The 6378-nt window shown below is 41.9% G+C and overlaps 1 pseudogene; it reads left to right on the plus strand.

Moving 5' to 3' along the window:
* Window positions 1-5645: 5645 nt before the first annotated feature.
* Window positions 5646-5764, plus strand: LOC134967138 (5S ribosomal RNA; annotated as a pseudogene).
* Window positions 5765-6378: the final 614 nt, after the last annotated feature.

Here is a 6378-nt window from a genome sequence, read left to right on the forward strand (position 1 = left end):
ACCGGTAGACGTCGTAACACCAGCACAAGATCGCATAACACCTGAAGCATATCTTTATTCGTGATTATGGATGCAGGCAACACAAACACAAGGGGGGGGGGGGTTTAAAAAGAAGATACGGCACCTCATAAGAAGGGTGCAATCTCATATCCCTCGTTCAGACCCCTTGGTTGCAGGGTCTGTAGCTGGAATATCCAATACATCTCCCTCCTTGAAAGTTTATTCGCAAGGTCACCTCCTCTTTTTCCCAGGCAGACATGCTCGATGGCCTTGAATGTGAGATCTTCAGGATTGGAGTTGTGCCGTGCCGTAAAATGTCTTGAAACAGTGTGGCTCTCCACCTTGTTCTTGATGTTTCGTATGTGTTCCTGGATCCTTGTTTTTAGTGATCTTTTCGTCTTTCCCACATATCTCTTTTTGCAGGGGCATTCAAGTAAGTAGATCACTGACGTACTATTGCAATTCATGAAGTCTTTTATGGTGTATTGTTTCTTGTCATCTATGTCGCTGAATGTTTTCCGGTTAGGATGCAGGTATTTACAGATGTTACATTTCCCACATTTAAAGGACCCCACACATTTGGGCATCATGTTGTTCCTGGTCTGGTTCTCCTTCAAAAGACTTGGAGCAAGGTGGTCTTTAAGGTTTCTGGATTTCTTAAAAATAAGAACAGGTTCGGGCGGTAGGATGTCCTTGAGTACCGGGTCCATGAGGAGGATATTCCAGTGGTTCCTAAGCGAGTTCCTGATGGTCTTCTCATGTTGGCTATAGGTGGTAATGAAGGCAACGGAATTCATGTTGGTATCCCTTTGTTTATATTTCAGGAGGTCCTTTCTGTCCACTCTCCTTGTCTTTGCTAGGGCTTCCTCTATAATGGGTCCCGGATACTCCTTGTCCTTGAACCTTTTGCTATAGATCTCCAATTGGTCCTCACAATCCTTGGGATTCGTGCAATTCCTTTTCACCCTTGAAAATTGTGATGCTGGTATGTTATCCTTCCACTTCCGGAGGTGGTTGCTCTGGTAATGCAAATAGCTGTTCATATCCACCTCTTTGATAAAGTTCTTAGTGGTGATCCTTCCATCTTCACCGGTAAGAATCAGGTCCAGGTATTCAACAGATTTAACATCATGTTTTGAGGTGAAAGTTAAGTTGAGGTCATTGCTTCCCATAGTGTTTAAAAACTCATTAAAAGATTCTGCAGAGCCGTTCCAAATAATTAAAATGTCATCGATATAGCGTTTATATAATATCACATTCTTAAAAGCACTGGAGTTATAGACGTGTGTCTCTTCCCAACGTCCCATAAATAAATTAGCAAAGCTCGGGGCAAAAATAGTCCCCATAGCTGTGCCACAGCGTTGTAGGTAAAACTGGTTAAGAAACTTAAAATAATTGCGGCTGAGGATAAAAAGCATAAGATCACAAATAAAATCTCGGTGGATGGCGGTCAAATCTGGGTCATCGTCCAAGTATTCCCTGCATGCAGCTATGCCCTTAGAGTGTTCGATGCAGGTATATAAAGATTGGACATCCACAGTCGCCCACAGGTATGTGTCCTTCCATTCTACCGTACTGAGTGTGTTAAGTATCGATGTCGTGTCCTTAAGATATGATGACAACGCTGTTACATGTTTCTTCAAAAAAATATCCACATATTCCGATAGATTGGAGGTCAGAGAACCTATGCCTGCCACTATCGGTCTCCCCGGCGGGTTCGTCATGGATTTATGGACCTTCGGTAAGAAGTAAAAAATGGGGGTAATGGGATTGGATTGTAAGAGATACTGGTATTCCTCCTTAGTTATCACATTATTACGAAGGCCATGCAAGAGTTTGGTCCTCAACTCTTCCACGAATGGTTCCTTCGGGTCGCCCTGTAGTGGCATGTATGAGTTAGTATCTCCCAGCAGTCTTAATGCCTCCTTGGTATAGAGGTCATGGTCCATGATAACCAATCCCCCCCCTTTGTCAGCCGGTTTTATGACTATGTTGTTATTTTTCTGCAGTTTTTTCAGTGCTTCGCATTCACGGTTCCCCAAGTTCTTTCCTTCAGCCGGTTTCTGTTCAGTTTCACACAGGTCCTTCTTCACCATGTCGTAAAAAATACTGACATTCGTTCCCTTGGATTCTAAGGGATAGTATTTTGATATTGGTTTCAGGCCTGACTTGGAACGTTCCTCATAGTTGCTAATGATGGCGTCTTCTTTGCGCAGGAAGTGTCTCTTTAGTGTAAGTTTTCTCACAAACTTGTTAAGGTCAATGAAAGTCTCGAATTTATTCAAACCGCTCGTGGGTGCGAAAGACAAACCTCTGCTGAGTAATGTTAGCTCTGGGTCTGTTAGAACGTGTTTAGACAAGTTGAATATACCTTTATCCCTTGGTCCGGCTATTGCAGGTTTCTTCTTTTCTGGTCTCTTCCTCCTACCGCCCCGTTTTCCTCTTCCTCTGTTAGTCTTCTTTTCATAGGTGAAGCCTGTCTGCTGTCTTCCCTCACTGCGTTTCTTATCATGTCTTTGGCTCTTGCGCCCGTCCTTACTGATAAAAAATGTGAAAGGACTCGAACACTACATTTCAGTCAACCGAGTACCCAGGGGCTTAAGATTACTCAAACAACCCACGTCAGGTACGATGGACACAGCCTTCATAGAAGAATGGGACTCCATCCTACACAGGTGTTCAATAGACCTCATGAAACTTCTCATCCGCAAAAAGAAGGCTGTTCTGGCGGAATTAGAGGTTGAAATAAAGGCAAAAGAATCTGAGTTGGTCGAGTTCAAGGATAAAGAGGATTACATCATTAATGAAAAGGTACTTAATAAGAAATTAGAGCATATAGAAGGGGATGTCATCAAAGGGAAAGAAAAGAAGTTTCTTCGGGACAAAAACGACTACATTCAAGGACATATGAAAAATTGGAGCAGATTCAAGGCTCCAGGCCATCCACCTAATGGAACAGTGAAATATCAATGGAAAATGATACCGAACAAAGGGAAGAGACCCAGGATCAATAGTGAGGACTCCCCGTCCAATCCACATGTGAGAACTACGAACAGATTCTCAACTTTACAAAGAAGAGACTCCACGGGGGACCAGGATTTTTTATCAGTAAGGACGGGCGCAAGAGCCAAAGACATGATAAGAAACGCAGTGAGGGAAGACAGCAGACAGGCTTCACCTATGAAAAGAAGACTAACAGAGGAAGAGGAAAACGGGGCGGTAGGAGGAAGAGACCAGAAAAGAAGAAACCTGCAATAGCCGGACCAAGGGATAAAGGTATATTCAACTTGTCTAAACACGTTCTAACAGACCCAGAGCTAACATTACTCAGCAGAGGTTTGTCTTTCGCACCCACGAGCGGTTTGAATAAATTCGAGACTTTCATTGACCTTAACCTTTTTGTGAGAAAACTTACACTAAAGAGACACTTCCTGCGCAAAGAAGACGCCATCATTAGCAACTATGAGGAACGTTCCAAGTCAGGCCTGAAACCAATATCAAAATACTATCCCTTAGAATCCAAGGGAATGAATGTCAGTATTTTTTACGACATGGTGAAGAAGGACCTGTGTGAAACTGAACAGAAACCGGCTGAAGGAAAGAACTTGGGGAACCGTGAATGCGAAGCACTGAAAAAACTGCAGAAAAATAACAACATAGTCATAAAACCGGCTGACAAAGGGGGGGGATTGGTTATCATGGACCATGACCTCTATACCAAGGAGGCATTAAGACTGCTGGGAGATACTAACTCATACATGCCACTACAGGGCGACCCGAAGGAACCATTCGTGGAAGAGTTGAGGACCAAACTCTTGCATGGCCTTCGTAATAATGTGATAACTAAGGAGGAATACCAGTATCTCTTACAATCCAATCCCATTACCCCCATTTTTTACTTCTTACCGAAGGTCCATAAATCCATGACGAACCCGCCGGGGAGACCGATAGTGGCAGGCATAGGTTCTCTGACCTCCAATCTATCGGAATATGTGGATATTTTTTTGAAGAAACATGTAACAGCGTTGTCATCATATCTTAAGGACACGACATCGATACTTAACACACTCAGTACGGTAGAATGGAAGGACACATACCTGTGGGCGACTGTGGATGTCCAATCTTTATATACCTGCATCGAACACTCTAAGGGCATAGCTGCATGCAGGGAATACTTGGACGATGACCCAGATTTGACCGCCATCCACCGAGATTTTATTTGTGATCTTATGCTTTTTATCCTCAGCCGCAATTATTTTAAGTTTCTTAACCAGTTTTACCTACAACGCTGTGGCACAGCTATGGGGACTATTTTTGCCCCGAGCTTTGCTAATTTATTTATGGGACGTTGGGAAGAGACACACGTCTATAACTCCAGTGCTTTTAAGAATGTGATATTATATAAACGCTATATCGATGACATTTTAATTATTTGGAACGGCTCTGCAGAATCTTTTAATGAGTTTTTAAACACTATGGGAAGCAATGACCTCAACTTAACTTTCACCTCAAAACATGATGTTAAATCTGTTGAATACCTGGACCTGATTCTTACCGGTGAAGATGGAAGGATCACCACTAAGAACTTTATCAAAGAGGTGGATATGAACAGCTATTTGCATTACCAGAGCAACCACCTCCGGAAGTGGAAGGATAACATACCAGCATCACAATTTTCAAGGGTGAAAAGGAATTGCACGAATCCCAAGGATTGTGAGGACCAATTGGAGATCTATAGCAAAAGGTTCAAGGACAAGGAGTATCCGGGACCCATTATAGAGGAAGCCCTAGCAAAGACAAGGAGAGTGGACAGAAAGGACCTCCTGAAATATAAACAAAGGGATACCAACATGAATTCCGTTGCCTTCATTACCACCTATAGCCAACATGAGAAGACCATCAGGAACTCGCTTAGGAACCACTGGAATATCCTCCTCATGGACCCGGTACTCAAGGACATCCTACCGCCCGAACCTGTTCTTATTTTTAAGAAATCCAGAAACCTTAAAGACCACCTTGCTCCAAGTCTTTTGAAGGAGAACCAGACCAGGAACAACATGATGCCCAAATGTGTGGGGTCCTTTAAATGTGGGAAATGTAACATCTGTAAATACCTGCATCCTAACCGGAAAACATTCAGCGACACAGATGACAAGAAACAATACACCATAAAAGACTTCATGAATTGCAATAGCACGTCAGTGATCTACTTACTTGAATGCCCCTGCAAAAAGAGATATGTGGGAAAGACGAAAAGATCACTAAAAACAAGGATCCAGGAACACATACGAAACATCAAGAACAAGGTGGAGAGCCACACTGTTTCAAGACATTTTACGGCACGGCACAACTCCAATCCTGAAGATCTCACATTCAAGGCCATCGAGCATGTCTGCCTGGGAGAAAGAGGAGGTGACCTTGCGAATAAACTTTCAAGGAGGGAGATGTATTGGATATTCCAGCTACAGACCCTGCAACCAAGGGGTCTGAACGAGGGATATGAGATTGCACCCTTCTTATGAGGTGCCGTATCTTCTTTTTAACCCCCCCCCCCTTGTGTTTGTGTTGCCTGCATCCATAATCACGAATGAAGATATGCTTCAGGTGTTATGCGATCTTGTGCTGGTGTTACGACGTCTATCGGTGTGTACAGTCAAACCACACTGGCACGCCCAATCTCGTCCGACCTTGGAAGCTAAGCAGTGTCTGGGCCCGATCAGTACCAGAGAGGGTGACCATCCGGGAAGATCGGGTACTGTAAGGACTGACAAATGACGTCAAGCAAACCAGTAACCGGTCTATCATCACCTGACACATATAATGTCTCATATTGCACATGTCACTTTACCACCTTAACTAAGGAGGACACACTCTTCCCTTAGTTAATAGTTATTCCGAAAAATAATCACCATATTAGGTTATATAGTTTCATAATTATTTTTATCATTTTTATTTATTTTTATTTTTATTTTTATTATTTTTATTTTTATTTTTATTATTATTATTTTTATTTATTTTTATTATTTTTATTTATATTTATTTTTATTTTTATTTTTATTACTATTTTTATTTTTATTTTTATTATTTTTATTATTATTTAGATACCGGACCAAATAAGTATGTATTCACACAGTATGAAGTCTCACTTTGCACATGGTTCACTTTTTGCACTTCCCATACTATATCCTGCATTCCTCATCTCCTCACTAATTGTTATCAAATTATGATCCAGATCTTGCACGATTATATGTGTGGCTATCTAAACTATTCAAACTAATAAGTTGTATATCAATGAGAAAAGACCACTACATAGATTTCACCGTGTTCTCTCTTGTTCTTTTTACATATGACTATTGCCATGGATACCGCAAAATTACA

Source organism: Pseudophryne corroboree, chromosome 10, assembly GCF_028390025.1.
Source record: "Pseudophryne corroboree isolate aPseCor3 chromosome 10, aPseCor3.hap2, whole genome shotgun sequence".
In the NCBI taxonomy this organism is placed as follows: domain Eukaryota; kingdom Metazoa; phylum Chordata; class Amphibia; order Anura; family Myobatrachidae; genus Pseudophryne; species Pseudophryne corroboree.